The sequence below is a fragment of the Ovis canadensis genome, chromosome 5, assembly GCF_042477335.2.
Source record: "Ovis canadensis isolate MfBH-ARS-UI-01 breed Bighorn chromosome 5, ARS-UI_OviCan_v2, whole genome shotgun sequence".
NCBI lineage: Eukaryota > Metazoa > Chordata > Mammalia > Artiodactyla > Bovidae > Ovis > Ovis canadensis.
The window spans coordinates 31,974,456-31,995,154 of NC_091249.1; the positions used below are offsets into that span (position 1 = coordinate 31,974,456).

At 53.0% G+C, this 20,699-nt stretch overlaps 1 protein-coding gene across 10 annotated transcripts in view; it reads right to left on the bottom strand.

Annotated features, from left to right (window-relative positions):
- The window catches only part of KDM4B (lysine demethylase 4B), a 116,943-nt gene that overhangs the window by 87,168 nt on the left and 9,076 nt on the right, over nucleotides 1-20,699 (bottom strand). For 6 of the 10 annotated variants that reach the window (XR_011257218.1, XR_011257219.1, XM_069591415.1 and 3 more), the window contains exon 2: nucleotides 1,651-1,755. The exons of the other annotated variants lie outside the window; for them this stretch is intronic. The gene's annotated coding sequence lies outside the window, so the exon portion shown is untranslated. The remainder of the gene's footprint in view (nucleotides 1-1,650; nucleotides 1,756-20,699) is intronic. 10 annotated transcript variants of the gene reach the window in all.

A 20,699-nucleotide genomic window follows, 5' to 3' on the forward strand; every position in this document is an offset into this window, starting at 1 on the left:
CATGCACAGAGCCTGGAGTCTTTCTCTGGCCGCAGAGCTGACTCACGGGCACAGCCTGAGGCCCCAGAGAGCCTTGGAAGCTGCTTCCAGCCACTTGTCCCCGCCCCAGGTGACCTTGGCCTGCATCTTCACGTTGGTGCCAGTGCTCCTGCAGGCAGGTGCAAGGCTGTCACCTCATCAGACCCCCTGCCACTCGGCTGAGCTGTGGGGAGGAGTCAGGAGGTGTGAGCTGCAAGCTGGACTATGTGACACCGCAGGCAGAGGTCCCGCCCTGGAGCTCTATGCCCAGGCTCGGCCCGTCCTCCACATTCCCAGAGCCCCGTGGCTGATCCCAGAGCAAGCATGTACCACCCGGGAACAGCGAGGATCAGGCCCACACACTTGGAAGCAGCACTGGCCCACAGAAACCTCAATAAGCCACGTGGGGCAAAGCCCCATGAATGGCGTGGTCACAACCTCGGGCAATAAGGGTGTCCTGGTTCGACACCCAGTCTTTCCACTTAAGTACCTCCCCCCAAACTGCAGGCGGCAGGCGAATCAACAGTCACGTGTACCCTAGGGTCGGGGCCTTTACTCAAAACGACAGGAGCAAACAAGAAACATTTAGCTCATTTCTCCACTGAAAAACTTGGGCTAATTGCTCCTGATCTTCAGTATCTGTTTGAACTTTGAAAAAAAAAAACCTCTCCTTGTCACGACCCTCTCAAGAGGATGTGCCCATCATGAGGCTGCCCACAGAGCCCCTTGGGCACCACTCAACCACACCACTGTGAGAAGGGAGACATCAATGAACAGATGCAGCTATGCACCAATAAAACTTTATTTACAAGAACAGACAGTGGGCCAAGGGGTCCTCAGGCCACACCACGGACTCAGAAGCCTGACAGCTACCCTTTAAGGAGCAAAACTGCACGCCACCCCAGGGAGAGGGGAACCTGAGCTCCACGGCCCAACTCCTGGGTTCCTAAATCATGGTAGAACACACAAGACCACGTTCTAGTCCATGCAGGGCCCTCATAAGCCATGAGGCCTTGGTAGGAGCCTCCGGATAAGGTAAACACTGAACACAAGCCTTCCTCACCGTGGCTTGGAGCATGCGGCCGCCCGTCCCACCCTGAATCCTCCCCGACCCGTGGGTGCTGACCACAAGACACTCAGGCTGCACCCTCTCCTGTCACGGCCACCCCCTGTGAACCCTCTGTCCCTGGTTAATTAGAAAAGTCTGGGAGAAGGTGGAAACCCTGGAACTGAAACTCAGAAGCAGCTGGGCCACAGGATTCTTTTCAAAGGATTCAAAAAATAATCCTTCATTTTTAGAGACCCTCCTCTCCCCATGACTGGGGTGGGGTGAATATGCCCCTCGGTGAAGCCAGATATGGCATCCCGCCCAGGGACATGACACAGACAGTGCTGCTTGTCCTGAGCAAGCCTGGTGGTGTCCCCTGAAACACACGAGGCTTCTCAGGGCTTCTAGAAGCGAGGACCCAACGTGCAGACATGGAGCCCATAGGAGAACAGACCCACCCAGCAGAACCACCCTGAGGGGTCTGGGCTCCTCCTGGGGCATCAGGTCCCTGGACACCCCAGGAACTCAGAACCAAACAGGGCCGCCTTCTCCACCAGCAGCCCTGGGAACCACACAGCACTTACTTCACGGTTCCTTGTCGGTCGTGGGGAGCGAGGCCGCAGAGACCAACAGCCCAGTAAGTGGCTTCTCTTAGGGTTTCTGTTGGGTTTCAGCAATGGCGATGGTTTCTAAAACGCACAGAATAAAAGCACGGTGAACGAAACTGATGGCTGCTGGATCTCAACTCCAAATTATGCAGCTCGCAGCTGCGTGTAGCCCAGGCACGCCTGCCTCTGTTCAGACGTTTCCAGGGACATGAAAATCCACAACCATGGGCACCTTTCCCCCAAAGCCTCCCGAAAACGGCCTAGTCTACACGCAGCTCCTAAACATCAGCTGAGGAAGTGAGGGCCTCCATGAACAATCACATCAGACCCAAGAAGCTTCTGGAAGCCTTAGGGTACAGGCCCTCCTGGGAGATGAACACAAAGTCCTGCCTCCTTGGGAACCCCGCAGGCAGGGAAGGTGCCCCTGAAGGAGGACAGTTGGACGGGAACTGCCACGCGGTGACTGCCATTTACACCCCCAGGGGCAGCCGTTGTGCAGCTGAGACCCTCACAGAGCACAGGGTCCCAATCACAGCACTCACAGCCGGGCTCAGGGACACTAGATGAATGGACACAGGACCAGACTCCAAACGTGGGGTGTGGTGCCAGGGCCCCAGCAGTCTGGCCTCCCCACCCCCACTTTCCAGACACAGGGGCTTGGGGTCTGCCAGATCCTTCCTGCCAGTGCCATCGCACATGTTGCCCACGGTTGCTGAGGGCTGACCTTCTGGGCTGGGCAGCTAGGTCCTAGGGCCCTGGGGTCCTGGCTGCATGGAACTAGGTCCCCCGTACTTCCCCCAACTCAGCAGTAGCTTTAAATAGCATGAGTCCCACAAACACCATTTCAATAGACAATGCCTATTGACGTTTTCTTATTTTAATTGGGTTACTAAAATTATTGGGCACAACCCACTAAATTGATTTCATGGTCTTCTGTACACTTTTTTTTTCAGCTGAGCCACATGGCATGTAGAATCTTAGTTCCCTCACCAGGCTTTGAACCTGTGGCCCCTGCACTGGAAGTGTGGAGTCTTAACCACTGGCCTACCAGGGAAGTCCTGATCTAACTGCCTTCTAACAGGTCCCACCTCCAGGGCTGAAAGGCCACACCAAGCTGTGGAATTACCAGCCTCGGGTGCTTGCCGCCTCCTCTGAACCTGCTAAGCCGCCCATGGCAACGTGAGATCCAAAGGGCTCCCTGGCCTCTCCCACTTGCCCGGCTACCACCTGCCCCTCCAGCAACAAGAGCTGGTGTCTGGGGATTCAATTACTCTGGCATCCCCCTCCACGCCCCCACGCGGCTGTGCCTGGCGGAACAATGGCCCCCGGCACATTCCCATCCTGGTCCCCGGGAGCTGCGACTGTACTCTTCAGTGGCGACAGACCACAGGCAGGATTAAGCATCTTGACATGGCAGATGCTCCTGGGTTATCAGGGGGCCCGGTGTCACCCAAGGGTCCTTAGGAGAGGGAGGTGAGAGGGTCAGAGTCAGCAGAGGTCAAAGCGACGCGCTCTGAAGACAAGGGCCCACCAGCCGAGGAGGCGGCGCCTCTAGAAGCTGGAAATGGAGAGGACAGATTCACCCCCGGGGCCTCCAGGAGGAACACAGCCCTGCCTAGGCCTTGGTCCCAACCCAGGGAGACCCGGGCCAGACTTCTGGCCTCCAGGGAAGTGAGACGACAGACTCACACTGTGTTGAGCCACTGTGTCTGTGGTCATTTGTTACAGCAGCAAAGAGTAACTGACCCGGCAGCTTCCAAACGCATCCCCCTGATGATGGAGGAGGGCGCCCTTTCACTCCCAGTGCCCACAGGTACCCCCCCTTCACGCATGTCTAATGGACCACGGGTCTCCCCTGTCACTTGTCACTGCCTCTCAGCACACTCTCCCCCCGGAGGACAATGACGACCCAGCAGCACGTTGGTGGTTAGGCAGAGACCACCTGAGCCTGTGGTCCTCGGCTGGACAGACCCCAGTCTATTGCCGTCCATAGCTGCAAGGTCACTGAGACCATAGGTCCTCCTGCCCTCGTGCTCTGGGGGATGACAGCACTGACCCCAGGAGAGGAGGCTGCAAGCTCTGAGGCTGAGGTCATGGCTCAGTCTTCAGGCTACAGGCAAGGCAAGGCCTCTGTCCACCCGGACCATGCAGGGCTAGGCTCACCCACCTCTCTTGCTCCCATAAGGGCTTGAGGACACCACCAGGGGCTTGGCCTCCTTCCCAGCCACAGCCAACCTGGCAAAGGGGAGCCAGGACGAAGGGATCAGAGGGGGCTTAAGAGTTGGCTGGGCACGGTGACCTCCTTCCAAAGGGGACGGCATGGGAAGAGGGGTGGCGTGACTCTACAGTGGAGACACCTGACCAGCACGACCTCAGCCCGGGGACCCAGGTCAACACCAGCAGGGAGGAGTCATGCTGACGGCAGGCACCCCAAGATGAAGGATGAGACGGCCCCTCACCTGTGTCCTCTCCCCACACCCAGCGCCCCAGTGTCACCGTGAGAGAACACCAACTCCCACGGAGGGAAGTTAAACAAAATCTCTGACCCCAGTCCTCCTCAAAGCCATCCAGGGCATCAACAAGGAAAGTCTGAGGACTACCAGAGCCCAGAGGAGCCTGAGGAGACGGGACGTCTCAACATCACAGGGGTCCTGATCAGGGTCCTGGGACAGAAGAGGACACCAGGAAGACATGAGGCAAGCTGGATGAAGCAGGACCCTAGTCTACAAGAAAGTCTCCATAAGGTTCATGGATTGCAACAAACGCACCCATCATGTAACACAGAGTAACTGGAGACTGGGTGTCGGGGTCAAGGGTATAGGGAACTCGCCCTACCAGCCTCAATTTCTCTATAAATCTATAACTGTTTAAAAATTAAAGTCTAAGTAATTTTTTTTTTTTAAGGAAAACAGAACAGAAAGGCCTGGTGTCTCCCACCGTACAAGCTGGCAGGGCCGGAAAGCCTGTGCTGAAGACAGAACTCAGGGTAGACGGGGGTATCCAGTAGGTGGGGGTAGGCAGCAAGATGACAGGCTAGGCCTCAGACACCACCACCTCGAAGAGGCACGGTCTGACCATTTCTCCTTTAAAAAGCGCCATGCGGCGATCAGATGATGTCGCTGTTGGAGGCACCCGCCAACGCCCCAGATGCTGATGGCTCCTCCTTCACCTCCTCCTCCGCCCTCCGCACAGGGCAGGCAGGTGGGGCAGAGAAGAAGCGGCAGAACAAGGGACGAGCCATCTGTTCCTACATGCTGGGGCACCGGAACTGCCACTGACTGCTGGCATCTATGGAGACCCCACAGGGGTACCTGGGCCACCCAGGGCTGGCCCTCAGGTGGAGCCACCTATGCCACCCACATGACCTTGGAGCTGGGCCCAGGGCCTGAGAGACAACAAATTGACCAGTGTCTGTTGCCCAGAAAGGCAGGAAGCAGGCGCCTGTGTGTTACCTAACCCAGGAGGGCTCAGGGCTCGATTTGGCCTGCTCTGCCCTCGGCCATGAGCCCTAAGAAGCTCTCAAAAGGGGTCTGGAGCTTCCTGTCACTCAGCCTGGCCTGCAGGGGCTCTGTGTGCCCATCACTGGGCAAGGAGGCCACCCAGAGCCTCCATCATCAAAGTAGCATGAACTCAAGGGCTTTTGAAAAATATACACGGAAAGACACAGAAATAAGCACAGATGTCCCCTATGTAGGGATTCACATTCACAGTTCCAGGTTGTATGGACCCAAGGGCCTGGGAAGCCATGCCACCCACAGCACTGAACATACCAGCACCTAGATGTCGGCTTTTAACCACCCTCTCCTACAGCAGGACCCAGGGCTCCCTGGAGAAAGTCAAGTGCAGGGCGGGGGCAGGGAAGATACAAGGTGAGCTGGAGCCCTTGTGGGGGCAGGGAGGGTGCAAACACTAAAAGATGGGGGCCCCCAACGACAAAAGTGAGGACAAGATGAACAGCTAGCATCCTGGACTGTAACCCACAGGATACTATAAACACATGCCCATCCTTAGGTATGAAATTCAAAATGTATGGAAAGGGGAAGAAGCGACAGCTGTCTTCTAGAGAAGAATTCTAGTTCATAGGAACTTCCTTGGTGGTCCAGTGGCTAAGACTCCAGGCTCCCAATGCAGGTGGGCTGGGTTTGATCCCTGGTCAGGGAACTAGATCCCACATGCCTCAACCAAAGATCCTGCATGCCACAAGGATGATCGAAAATCTCAAGGGCTGCAACTAAGACCTGGCACAGCCAAGTCAATAAATATCAAAGGGAAAAAAAAAAGCGTTCTAGTTCATAAATGCAGGAGGAATGCAGGCACATAAATGCAATGCAATGTGAGTCCACACAGTGACCACCGCTGCCAGGAAAACCCACGGTGGACACCGAGAGCGGCACGCAAATACTTGATAAGAAACAGGCACGCTGTCTCGAGGTCCCAGCAGGAGAGCCTGAAACTTCACATCAGAGAATCCCGGCCAGGGCCACCTTATCCGAGGGGTGAAGGCTGACCCCACAGGCAAGGAGACGCATCAGCACATCACCCCAGGGCAGCCTCCAGCAAACGCCCAGCTTTTGTGTAACGGTGAGAAACCAAGCCAAGGTGAGGGATGCTCCAAAACCCCCAAGCAGCGCTCTCCACAAGTGTCAAGGACATGACAGCCACGCGGACTGAGAAACAGCCTTGGCTCTGAGGAGTCTAAGGAGGCTGACACCTTCACTGCGGTCCTGGCTGGGGTCCTGAGCAGAAACAGGGCTGAGAGGGTCAAGCCCTCTCAGGGAGGGGACTGGGACCCTAATCAAATCTGAAGCTATTATTATCACTCCTTCCGGTCACCCTTCTGCAGTTACGTCAGGGGCTAACATCCGGGGAGGCTGGCTGAAAGGAACACAGGGAACTCTCGGTACTGTTTTTGTAACATTTCAGTGCCTCTCAAATTATTTCAAAATAAAGTATCAAAAGCACACCCACAAAAAAACTTTAAAACACAACCACCTCTGTCTTCTTCCTCTGAAGCTCACCACACAGCGGGTCTTAGTTGGAAGAGGAGAGCCTGGATGTCAAAAGATCCAAACCTCTAAGAAAAGCAGAAGCCAGCTGACAGCAGCCTGCAGTCCGGTTTCAGGGCCGATTAAAGACCCAACCTGCTGAACATGAGTTCCCGGTGCTTCCTGTTTGACAGACCTGAAAAGCTAGTGTTTTCATCCGCCTTCACGTCCTGGGACAAGAGCCGCTCATGTACAGATATCTCACCCAGATCCTGTGTCCTTATGGACAACAAAATGCCCCTGCGGAAGCGGTGATGGCTCAGAGAGGAGGTGGGTCCTCTGCGTTGTCTGGATCCCCACTAGGGAGGCTCTCACCTCATCACCTGGAGGCATAAGAACTGTATTGTTTCTCTTTAACGTCCACCCCTGAGACTAGATACAAAATAGTTTGGGGGACTTCCCTGGTGGTCCAGTGGGCTAAGACTCCACGCTCCCAAAGCAGGGGGCTGAGGTTCAATCCCTGGTCAGGGAACTGGATTCCACATGTTGCAACTAAAGATCCTGCATGCCACAACACAGACCAAAGATCCCGCCTGCCGCAGCTAAGACCCTGGGCAGCCAAATAAATCAATGGCGAAATAAAATAACTTGGGGTGACAAAGCCGCAGCGATTAAGACAATGTGGTCCCGGCCTCAGGATGGACAGAGAACTCAGTGGACAAGAGTGGACAGTCCAAAAATAAACATGTCAAGTTAGCTGGTTTTCAATGAGGTTGCCAAGACTGTCCAAGGGGTGAAGAGCAGTCTTTTCCACGATGGTGCTGGGACGACTGGATGTCCACGTGCCAAAGAATGAAGCTGGACCCCTATCTCACACGACAGACAGAAACTAACTCAAAATTAGCTCACGGGTTTAAATGTTAGTGCGAAAACTCTGAGAAGAAAACACATGAATTAACCTTTGTGACCTGGGATTAGACAATGGTGTCTAGATACAACAGCAAAAGCACAAGTGACTACAGAAAAAAAGTAACAAACTGACTTAGTGCTTCAAAGGACATAATCAAGAAGGTGAAGACAACCCACAGGAAAGGTGAAGATATCTGCAAACCTTAGATCTCAAAAGGAACTTGCATCCAGAATATATAAAGCGCTCTTACAGTTCAACAACAACAAACACAAAATCTGATTCACAAGTGGGTAAAGGACTTAAATGGACACTTCCTGGAAGGAGATCTAGAAGCAGCCAACAAGGACCTGAGAAGACGCTAGATGCTGCAGCAATGGAGCCAAGGACAAAAAGAAGCTACACCCCAGAGGCGGCCTCTAGAGCCCACTCCCGGGTGGCGGAGCTTCACACAGCTTCACGATCACACTTCCCACTGCACATCCTTCTCTACTCTCTAGAGACCACCGTGGGGCTCCAGGGGCCGGCACGGATCCCTAGAGGCCTGGTCCCCACCCACCACATGACCGGGAGCAAGTTCCTAATCCCTGTGCTTCAGATTCCTCGCCTCTCAAGTGGGGCACCACAGCCTGCTCGTGCTGTTGACCACAGACAGAGGCATCCGAGAACCCTGGCGCAAAGTACACCCTCGTAAATGGCAGCTGTCCTGGGCCATGTCACCTAGGAGCCTCAGCAGGACCAGAAAGGAAGATCTGATGACAGGCCCCCAGGACCTCTCCCAAGGGCAGTCTGGCAGCATCTCATTTTTGAAAAAAATACCCCCACCTGCTTCCAGCAGGCTGCCCTCAGGCCTTCATGACCTGGACACATGGCCTCCCTGTCCAACCTGGCTCCTCTGCAGGAACAGCCCCTGCAGGGCTGGGAGCACAAGGGCCTGGTGACTGGGTGTGGGGAGGGTGTTAAGAAACAGACTTCTGAGCAAGCACCAGGCCCAGATTTCGTGGGCCCGAAACACAGGAAAGTGACCCACCAAGTCCTGAGGGGCACACTGTATGTGCGCTGCATGCCGCAAAGGGAGGTGCATGCACACAGCTTTCTAGAGGGTGACCCCCTCTGGGGACTGGGGGTGGAGGTCACAGGTCAGGTGGCGGGGGAGGCAGGGTGGCATCTCAAAGCACTGGGGAAGGATGGAATTTAAACAATGGGGCTGGGATGGGGGTCCACCACTGGGAGGAAGGTCAAGTCAGATCCACAAGGAACTCATGAGGAAAGAGGACCCACACAAGCACTGACAGGGAACACGGAGGAAAAGGCTTTCCAACGGCGGCTCAAAAGAGGCAGCAGAAGGAAAGATTCAGGCGCCTTCCTGGCAGTCCAACGGTTAAGCTGCACTTCCAATGCAGGGGGCGCGAGTTCAATCCCTGGCTAGGGGCCTAAGACCCCACAGGCCGCTCAGTGCAGCCACAAGAAAAACAAAAGATTCGTAACTCTGACTATCTCAACAAAATTAAACCACCATTAAAAAGCCAAAATGCACCCAGGACACTGAGATTACAGGCTTGTAATACATGCTGCAAAGGGCTCCCTAAGACATATTATTACTAAGTTTACAAAATTAGGGGGGAAAGGGCACAAATCCAATGAAAAGTGGGTGAAAAGCATCAACAGACTACTCACAGAAGATATCAAACTGGCTTTTCACATATTAGGTGATGCTCAACCTCACTCCTCATTTTTGGAAATGTCAAGTAAAACTACACAGAGACCCTGGTACTGACGGCTCAGGACAGCAGGTCTGTTCTAAAGAGAACAGAGCCCCCTGCTGGTGAGGCTGAGGGCCCAGACCCTCTCAGTGCTGCCGGAGGAACAAACCCATCAGCCCTCCTGGGAGGGACCCAGGTGGACGCTAACACCTGTGCTTATCTTCTGACCCAGAGAACCCACTGTGGCACTTTTCATGAATGAGAAAGCATACATGGGACTTCCCTGGAGGTCCAATGGTTAGGACTCTGCGCTTGCACTGCTGAGGGAGTGGGTTCACGCCCTGGTCAGAGACCTCAGATCCCGCAAGCCATGCTGCTGCTGCTGCTGCTGCTAAGTCACTTCAGTGCTGCACAGCCAAAAAAAAATGTCTGCCCTTCTAAGACATAAGCTAATGAGATGGTTCCTGAGGAGGGAGGGGGGGACTGACATCTCTCCAGACACCTTTCTGCACAGTTCTGACCCTGAACCATGCTATGTCCCACATATTGAAAGAAAGAGGGAATGAATGAAATCAACAAGAACTTGGGTGGACAGAAATCCTACAATGAAATACAAACAGAAGCAAACCATACCGAATTTCAAGTAAATAACACAACCACAAGGATGAGGAAAAGGAATAACTGGCCCATGTGGCTTTTAGACATGGCTTTGGAGCTACATGCCTTTGAGATCAAGATAAAACAAACACTGACTTATTCCAGAGGCTTCTTTTACTGTGGGTGACGCAGGGTTCTCAGCGACAGAGTCAGGGGTTACAGAACAGGAAAGGGGAGGTTGGCACGCAGTCCGCACGGAGGCCTGAAAGTGCAGGTGTCGACGTGAATTCATGGGCACTAGCGTGTGTGTGCCAAAGCAGAAATAGATGTGGTGTCTGTGTGGTATACATACACAGATACACTGTGCACGTGTGTACTTATTTACACATGTATTTCCCAGGCGAGAGGGCCCAGCAGCAGAGACGCCCCTTTGGCAGTGAGCACTCTAAACACCCAGGTCTTGGTTTCTAAGCACCCACAAGAAGAACCAGGGCTCCCTGGAGAAGTCAAGCCCAGAGCTGAGGCCCCAAAGCAGGGAATTAAGTGCCCAGAGGCTTCGGGCACTTGCCAGAAGGACACAAGGAGCCACAAGGTGATGAGACCACCCCCCGCCCCGGGGGAGATCTGGGACCACTGGAGTAACAGAAACCAAGCACAGCCATGGGTTACAACCCAGAGTCAGGTGAGGATGCACACGGCCTCGCTGACACCAACGAACAAGTGGGGATGAAGAGACAGCTGCTGTTCCCAGGAGAAAGCCGACTGACAAGTGCGGAAGAAGTGGTGAAATGAGACAACCCCCTACTTTGCAAGAATCGACTGTGACTGCAACTCCCATGGTGGTCCAGAGGCTAAGACTCCGCACTCCCAATGCAAGGGGCTCAGTTTCGATCCCCCCGTCAGGGACCCTGATCCCACATACCACAGCTATGACCAACTAAGACCCAGTGCAGCCCAATTAATTAATTTTTTTAAAAAGAATCAATGATGGCTACCCAAAAAAACAGTGATTGTTTGGGGAACAACAGCATGTTTACACGGTCCCCAAGGACCTGCTGCAAGAAACTTATCAATTATAAATGATAAAATTGTGACTTCAGGGTGGGGAAATCTGGTGAACACGCCCTTATCCTAGTAGGCCAGGCTGACGTCAACAGAAGTGGGCTCCAGACACCAGGGACTCCATACCACTTCCAGGACATTCCTGACAGACGTGTGGGAACCACCAGACACACCCACATCAAGCAACGCCCCACAGGACAACAGGCCTGAACTCTCCCAAAGCCCAAGCCATGAGCTTAAAGGGCAGACTCGGAAACTGACCCATTTCTGATACACAGAAATGAAAGCAACATGATGGATGAAATGCAGGGAGTGAACCTGGACTCTCCTCTGGGAATTCACTTTCTGATTTTGATAATGTGATTAAGAGCATCCCTTGTTCAGAAGAGATGAACACTGAAGTGTTGGGAGGTAAAGAGGCATGTATCTGGAACAGTTAAGGAAAAAATGTGCAGAGAGAGAGAGAGGCCAAAAACAAAAGAAAAGGAATAATAGCCAGCAAACTGAAAGCGAACTCGTGGAGAACTAGCGAACAGGGGGAAAGGCGTCTGCGGATTCTGTGTGCCGTTCTTGTGACTTTTCTGGAAAACTGAAATCACATCCCCAGATAATTTTATTCAAAAAAAAGAAAGAGAGAGAGAAAGAAAGCACTTGGCTTGAAAAGATAAAAATAAAAGGAAGCACGTGGGCGAAAGGCCAGCGAGCCCCGGAGGCTGCCAGCACCTGCTTTTGGAACGTCGTGGACAAGAACACGGCCTACCGGCCCACCTACATCTTCACTGGGCTCGGGGGGTCAGGGAGGCAGCCTGGGTGAAGGCCACCTGTCCCCCTGGCCCAGAGCCCAGGCAAGGGGCAGGCACCACACAGAGAGAGGGGTGGATGCCAGCGCCCTGGGAGGGGGCGCCCCAGCAAGCCTGCCTGGCCAGAAGGCCACACCTGGCAGACACTCAAAACACCAGCCCATTCTCTATTCACGTGTGTAGGTCTTAGACGCTCCATGACTAACCACTTAAAACAGTAATCGTTAAGAGAATCATCTTCCTATTTCTCTGCAAATGTGCTCCTAATCTTGTGGGCATCTGTGTAGGCGTGAAGGATGAACATGTACACACGTTCTGTGCCCAGAGAGGCCCCTGCCCATCATCCACGGCCCCAGGCAGGGACCCTGGATGGACTCCCTGACCTCGTGAACATCACTGTCTTCCAGTTTGCCTGGGGCTTCCCTCAGAGCTGGTGTGAGGGTCAGGGATGACCAGGACAGATGAAAAGGCCAAAGATGGGGACCCAGGGTCACCAGGTGCAGGCCAGCTCTAAGCACCAGGCACATTCAAGCAGCCCCCAAGATCCTTGGAAGCAGGTACTGCTGCCATTGCCCATTTCACAGATGAGCAAGCTGAGGCACGGGGCAGCTGGCATCACACAGCCAGCACCAGGGGAGCCAGCTCGAGATCACAGCCCCAGCAGTGAGCCTCACCAACCCACACAGACCAGCACAGCCAGGAGCCACACGGAAAAATAGGCAGCTCAGGCCCCACCCAGTGCCTCCAGACTGGATCCTTCTAAAACTGGAAAAATGGAGGAGAAAAAAAGTGGACCAACATTGTGGTAATCTTAAGGAAGGGAGGACCTCTCTGGGCTGGTCACAAGATCAGGCGCTTTAAAAGAAAGGACAAATTTGGCAATAAACTTTAAAATATTCTATGTAACAACACATCAAAAATAAAGTTGGATGAGAAACGAGAAACTGACAAAAAGTGTATAACACAAAAGACGCTAATAGCCCTAATATAGACAGGGTTATAAGAGAACACTGGTTCTCAGCCAGAGGCGACTGTCCCCCAGGGGACACTGGTGGCATCCGGGGACATCTGTGGCTGTCACAGCCGGGGGAGGAAAGAGGCCCCTAGCGTAGCGGAGGTGGGGGTCAGGGGTGCTGTTCAGACCCCCAGGCCCAGGGCAGCCCCACAGAAGGGTCTGGCTTAGACATATCCACAGGCTGAGGCTGAACATCCCCATTAAAAGTCAGAAAACAAATACCCCAATTTAATACGGGGGATGGCTATGAACTGGCAACTCTAAAACAGCTTGACTAGGAAGTGACAGATTAGAAGGAGGGACAAAAGCTGGGGCTGTCACCAGGATGACGAGAGCCTCCAGCTGTTGCAAGAGTATTCCCAGCTTTCTGGGGACAACTGAGAAGCACTATTCCAGACAGAAGAGGAGCCTGAGCAACAACGCTCATGGGAGTCTACCTCGAGGAGACAGCAGCCAAGGTGTTCACTGCAGTGTTAGAGAGGAAAAACAGAAGTAAGTTCAGTGCAAGTTAAGAGGAGAGGCAGTGGGACTTCCCTGGCGGTCCAGTGGCTAACACTGCGCTTCCAGTGCAGGCGGTGCAGGCTCAGTCCCTAGTCGGGGAGCTAAAATCACACATGCCTCGAGATGCAACCAAAAAAAATCATTAAAAAACAAGAGAGAAGCAGCAGTAAGAAAATCATACCCACTCACACAAAACGAAGGAATGTGGAGCTGATGAGCTAGAAAGACGTCTACCGGACACAGAGTGATGGCCAGACAGTCGACACCAAGAACGGGTCTCTGGGGGGCAGGACCTGGGGAAACGTGTAATTCACACAGGCTTCTGTCTCTACTGACAACACTTTTGTGTCACTTTTGAAAAAAACAAAGACGACTCAGAACCGCCTGGAGGGCTGTACCTAGGACCCATGGTCCTGTCCCTCCAGCAGCTCCCTGGCTGGTCCATCTAGGTGGACAGGAGCTGACCTCAGGATAAAGAGGCAGAGTGCCTGGGAATAAACCATCACCAAAATGATCATGGTCCCCAACCTAATTCAGATTTATAACACCAAACCACACTGGAACCCTCGTCTATGACTGGTAGGACTGGACCAGGGTGCAGCCGCTTAGGAAGACAATTCGGCAGTTTCTTAGAGCCTCAAACACAGTTTCCATCTGACCCGGAAATTCCACTCCTAGGTGTCTACCCAAAAGAATCAAACTTGTGTCCACACAGAAACTTGCACACGAATGTCTGACGCGTCGACAGGGAACACGAGAACACGAGGCGCGCGGAGCAGACACCAAAGGCCGCCCAGAGTCTGCGAGAACACGAGGCGCGAGAGAAGCAGACACCAAAGGCCGCCCAGCGCGGGGCTCTCTCTACGGAGCACCCACGCCGGCAAACCCACAGACAGGTAGATCTGCTGGGGGGCTCTGCGATTACACGGATGGGACACGCCCAGAAGAGGCCGATCCACAGAGACATAGAGTGGGTTCATGCTTGCCAGGAAGAGCGGGGAATGGAGAGGAACTGTTTAACAGGTACGGAGTTTCCTTCTGGAATGATGAAAACGTTCTAGAATTCGAGGGTGGTGACTGTCACACATCCCTGTATGTATGTGTAAGTATGTATATGTATATATAATACAGCACATTATATATACTAATAATCACTGAGCTGTACACTTTAAAGGGGTGGATTGTGTGGATGTGAATAATACTTAATAATCTGCTATTAAACAAAATACCAAGGGACCTCCCTGATGATCCAGTGGTTAAGAATCTACTTTGCAGTGCAGAGGACATAGGTTTGCTCCCTGGTCATAGAACTAAGATGCCACACGCAGCTGGGCCACTAAGCCCATGAGAGGCAACAGCTGAGCCTGCACAACACAACTAGAGAGCTGGAGCACCACAACAAAGATCCTGAGGGTATATCCAAGACTCACTTCAATAAATATTTTTTTAAATAAATGAAAATTAAATTTTAAAAACACCAAGCCAGAAGAAAAAAAAAGAAGCATGAGAGCTCCCCAACATTCTGATCAAAACTCTGATGCTATTATGAAGCTTTAACTGAATGTACCCAGAACTTCGTGGCCGCCCATGATGTCAGTGACCAGAGGCGCCCACTCTATCTGGCCCTGGTTCTCTGCCCAGAGCCATCCTGACTGCCACCTGCCAAGCTGCCCACCTGGACTCTCACAGAAAGAGCCACAGTGAACATCCAAGTCAGAGCCCCACCAGCTCGCTGGCCTGCCACAAATTTATCTCGAGGCTGACCTGGGACTCCTTGCACCGGGCACTGCTTAAGCCCCAAGACCCACCTCCACGTGGATGTGGCACACTGACCCAGATGTGGGACCCCAAGGCAGAATCAGGGCCACAGACCAGTCAGCTTCAATGGGCAGCTTGCCCTGGAGCAACGACTAACCCTGCATACGACGGAGCCTGCGTCACAACTAGAGTCCGTGCGTGCAACGGGAGATCCCACGCAATGCAACGTAGATCCTGCATGCTGCAACTAAGACCCGACGCACCCAAATACATAGATATTTTTTAAAAAATACTTTGAGGTGAATGAAAACAAGGACACAACAAACCAGAACTTACACAGCACAGCTAAAAGCAGAACTGGGAGGGAAATTTATAGCTGTCTATTTGAAGCAAAAACGAAAGCTCTCAGATCAATAATCTAAACTTCTGCCTTAAAGGCATTGGAAAGAAAAGAGCAAACAGTACCTAAAGCAAGCAGAAGGAAGGAAATAACAAAGATCAGAGCAGAAATTAACAAAACAGAAATAGAAAACTGAGAAAATGAACTAAACCGAAAGTTGGTTCTTTGAAAAGATCAACAAAACTGACAAACATTTAGGTAGAAAGATCAAGAGAAAGGAGAGAGAAAGCTCAAACTGCTAAAATCAGGAATGTCAGCCGGGACATCACTACTACCACCTACCTTACAGAAATAAAGATGATAAAACAAGACTGGAGGGGCTTCCCAGGCAGTCCAGAGGTTAAGGATCCACCTTCCAATGCAGCGGAAGTAGGTTTGATCCCTGGTCGCAAGGAAGCCCACGAAGCCCACGTCCCACAACAAAGAACCCACAGCTAAGACCCAACACAGCCAAGTAAACAAACAATAAATATTTTTAAAATAACAATACTTGATAATTAGAGTGCTACGAGCAATGAAAAAGGAATGGAATGTGGATGCACACAACAACTCAGATGGATCTTATGTGAAAAAAACCAATCCCAAAAGGTTACCTACAATTCCCTGAATCTCTCACAGTGACGAGGTTATAGACCTGGAGAACAGACCTGTGGTTGCTGAGGGCTGAGGGTGGGAACTGGGTGGGAGATGCTTTAAGGAAGGAGCAAGAGGGAGCTGGTCTGTGTTGATAAGACAGGTCTGTAGGGTTTTGTTTTGTTTTGTTTTTTGACAGCTCTGTATTTTGATTGTGATGATGGTTACACAAGTCTGCTCGGGTGATGGTATCACACAGAAACACACAAAAATGAGTTCATGCTAAAATGAGGGAAATCTGAGTAAGGTCTGTAGTGTTCTGTACCGATGCCAGTTCCTGGGTTTTGACAGTGGATTTTGGTCATGCAAAATGTCACCACCAGGGGAAAAGTACATTGAGACCCACCCTGTTCTATGTTTCGCAAGTTCTTGGAAGTCCACAACTCCTTTTTTCTTTTTTTGATGCAGACCCTTTTTAAAGTCTTCATTGAATTTGTTACAATACTGCTTCTGTTTATGGTTTGGTTTTTTGGTCAGGAGAGGCATGGGATCTTAGCTCCCCAACCAGGGACTGAACCCACACCTCCTGCATTAGAAGGCAAAGTTTTAACCACTGGACTGCCAGGGAAGTCCCCATAATTTTTAAAAACAAAATGTTCTGGGACTTCCCTAGTGGTCCAGTGGTTAGGACTCTGAGCTTCCACTGCAGGGGACATGGTTTCCACCCCTAGTCGGGGAACTAAGCTCCCACAACCTGCATGGCACGGTCTAAGTAAATTTTTTTTTTTAATGTTAAAAAAAAAAATACAGGGGATAATCCATCACGGATGGAAGGGCAGACTGCCACGCAGGTTGATGGTCTGGGGTTGGGTGATGAGTACTCAGGGTTATCTGATTCTGTGCACCTTTCTGTGTGTTCAAATTCCTAGTAATGAAAAATCTTAAAATATAAAACAAAGGGAGCCATAACAATGTTGACCCCTTCCTCATTCGGATTCACGAATCTCCTTCAGAGATGTCCCACCATCAGGACTGCTGCCATCTCATCTGATGTCTTCCCCGAAACACCTACCATAGTATTTTCACAACAAGGATCATAATGAGACACTGGACCACCATGAAGCACTGCTGGGAAGAACGATAGTGTTAAAAACAGCATTTGAGATGGCGGGAGGGAGTGCCCCGGGTTCTGCAAAGGTTTCTCCATTTCAAAATCCCTGGTTCCAGGTGGAAATGATCTGCTCAATAGCAAGGTCTCAATTCTCCCCAAATGAGAAGATTTAAAAGGGAGAACAACAAAGGGACAGCCGGCTGACTCAACCAACAGGACGAGCGACTGTGGCCCAGAAGCCAGTGCTGCCCCTGGGCTGGGCACGTGGACCACACCTCGACCTCCCAGGGGAGTTGAGCTTGACACTCCACACGCACGCACTCACTCCCACTCACAGCAGCCTCCCCGGCATTTCTACCTCAGGACCTCTGCACATGTTCTGTGCTTCAACAAGGAGCTTCCTGCCCCTTCAAGTCATTCAATCTCTGCCCAATGTTAGCTGGGAGGGGCCTTCCCTGTGCACCATGAAGGAAGCACCACCCACAGCTTTAGTGATCAGACCTCTCCCTGGTCCCCATCACACACAGGGCCACTGCCCCCTGCCAGCTCCAGGGCTCCTGGCCTGCAGGACTGACGCGGAGCCGGCCGGCTGACAGCAGAGCCCAGGCCACAGGGGCTGTGGGTTCCTGCTGTCTCCTCCACCACAGCCCCCACGAGGTGAAGCCGCAACCAGGGGTGAAAACTAGCACTTATTAACACACACACCCCGTTTACAGCTCGCTGTCACCTAACAAGGAGGGCATGCGAGGACACCGGGACCCCATGTTGGTGGCAGTGACAGAGTTCAGGCACTCAGGTCACTTGCTGAGCTAGGGCTTTAGACTCCAAACCAAGCACTGCCTGGGGCTAAGGCCCAAGAGACCCCTGGAGAAGCTGGTCACCCCCACAAAGTCCCCTGGGCCTCTGAGAGCCTGGACGGCTAGGGGTCTCTGTACACAGGGGTGCCAGGGGACCCCAGCACAGCCCCACTTTCCAGGGAAGATGATTCACCGAGTCCCATCACTCGGGCCATCACTGCCCCTCCCTACCGCCAAGCTCATCTGAGAGCCACAAGGGGGTGAGCACCCCAGGACACCACAGCAGCATTCAGGGGGCGCTAGCAAGGGCTCTTTATCCCAGGCGAGGGCTGTGGGGCTGCTCCGTGCCCAGGGAGAAAAGCTTGGATGCAGATCTATGGGGGCAGACAGAGGAGGGTTCTGGTAGGTTCCAGAAAGGGCCACTCTTGGGCCACTCTCTCCACTCAGGCCCATCTCCATGGCCCCAATCAAGTTCACGGGAGCCCAGTGAGGCTCAGACAAAACCACGGGTCTGGGGGACATTCTCAGCCAGCACTACAGGCAGAAGGGGAGCATGGGTTCAGGCTCTCTCCCGTCTGGCGAGTGGGGGGGCAGGCCCACCACTCAGCAATGCCCACTCCCTGCCCCTTGAGTGACCTGGAGCACACTGGGGTCGGGAGGCCAGCCTGTGTGACAAGACCCCTGCCTGTTGGTCCCAGGGCGACATCACAGGTCCCACATGGGAGTCCCTGCCTCCCCAACCACTGCCTGAGCCTCTCAGGGTCACAAGAATGTCCTGTCACCCCCCAAGACAACCACTGGATCCTGGCAGCACACAGAGACCCCCAATGCCACACCGCCCCCTGGACGCACATCAGGGACTCAGCAGGGACCAACGGCAGCCTTCGCTGATGTGGTTTTGTCTCACTGTAACTGCTGATGCCTACATGGGGAAGATCATTATTTTTACAATGACCGTCTCTCCTGCAGTCCTATTAGAAAAAGAGCCACTCTGGCTTGGTCAGTCCAAAGTTCTCAGGCCTTCTCTTGGCTAAAGGCTAAACTAACCAACACGGGCAGACCTGGGGCCTCAGGAGCAGGTGCTGGAACCCAAAGCAACAGCTCCACGTCCCCATCTTGGCAGCCACACCAAGGACGCCTAACCCAGTCCTCCTCCTCACCCGGAGCTCATCTGCAAACTCCACCATCCTGCCCAGGGGGACACCACTCACCCAGAAACCCCGTCCTCAGCCAGGTGGCCCACAGCAAACCCCAAGTCACCGGATGAGGACCCTGGATGAGGCGTGCGGGACAGGCCAAGGGGCTCTGAGCTCTGCACTGGCTGCTTCCAGTCCAGCCGCCCCAAAGACCACCACCCCAGCTTCCCGGTCCAAAAGCCCAGCCAAACCCTCTCACCCACCCCTTTAACATAAAGAAGCTCCAGGAAGAGAAGAAACCAACTTGTTTTCAAGGTGCCTTTGAGTAATCTCTGTTGTTCCTGAACTTTCTTCCCTGCACGAGTACAGAACAGCAGTGTGAAAACATGGGCTATTCCAGGATGGAAAGTGATTTTAGAAACTCCTTTTGCAACACCTTGAGTCACAGTCAGGGAAAGGCAGAGGCCCAGAGGAAAATTGCCGCTGTCATCTCTGAAGGCTCTCCCTGGGCCAGAGAGACAGTGGCATCAGAGCCGGTCACTGTCCATGGGGGTCACCCTGTGCCCTAGGGAGCGCTGAGCAGTCTTCCTGGCCTTCACCCACTTGATGCCAGAAGCCGCTACTAGTCATGACAACCCCAGATGTTCCCAGACATCACCCAGGGTCCTCTGGGGGCAGGACTGCCCCAGGGCGGGAACTACTTCCCTGAAGGATTTCCATGGGTTAACTCAGTTAAATCTCATCCACCCTTGAAGCAGAGCTCTCCACTGTCACCCCCACTTTGGCGATAAGGGCACACACCCAGCAGAGGTGGGATCTAAGCCCAGGCAAGCCAGGCACGCGGGTACCAGCCTCCAGTGGCCGATCCCACTGGTAGTCCTACCTTGATACCTCAGGCCACTTAAGACTGCAGCTCTGGGATGTGACTGCCGAACTCTGCTTGTACACAGGTCTCAGCTTTCCCACGGCCAAAGCAGCACCCCAAGTCCCTGCAATTCTCTTCACAGAACCACCCTGAGCCCCAAGTTGAAAGCCCCCAGGACAGTCAGCACCCATGCCACACACGCACTGCCTTGAGCTCTGACCTAGGCAGGACAAGGTTAAAGAGGAGAGGCTGCTTACAAGGGTCCATGGGAAGGATCAAGGCCCAGGCCAGGCCACCCCGCCCATGGGGATTGGCCCTCCAGCCGACATCCTACGGGCCAGGCCACTGCACTCACCCCAAGCTGCTTTCTCCTGGGTCTCTCTGGTCTCCCCAGCTAGAAGCTAACAGATCCAGAACTTCTGATGGACTGAGAAGGCAGGTGGGAATGGGGTGGGGGATGGGCACCCCCATATATAGCATCCCCACCACCCCAGCGCTCAGCTCACCCAGGGCCAACGCGAGATGTGAAATGTACACAGGATGTTGAAGACAGCACCACAAGAAAAGAAGAGGAAAACAGCTCGCTAACAATTCTTATGATGATCACACGTTGGAATGGCAACATTCTGGGGCATACTGGTTTAGATAAAATACATTATTCAAATTAATTTCTCCTGCTTCCTTTCACCTTCAAGAAAACTTTAAAGGACACACGGGGCTTGCTCTGCATCTTTACTGGGCAGCGATGCCTCAGAAAAGCCACTGTTTACACTTTCACCTGTTCCTCTTCTGAGGGTTCTGCTGTTTCAGCTCTC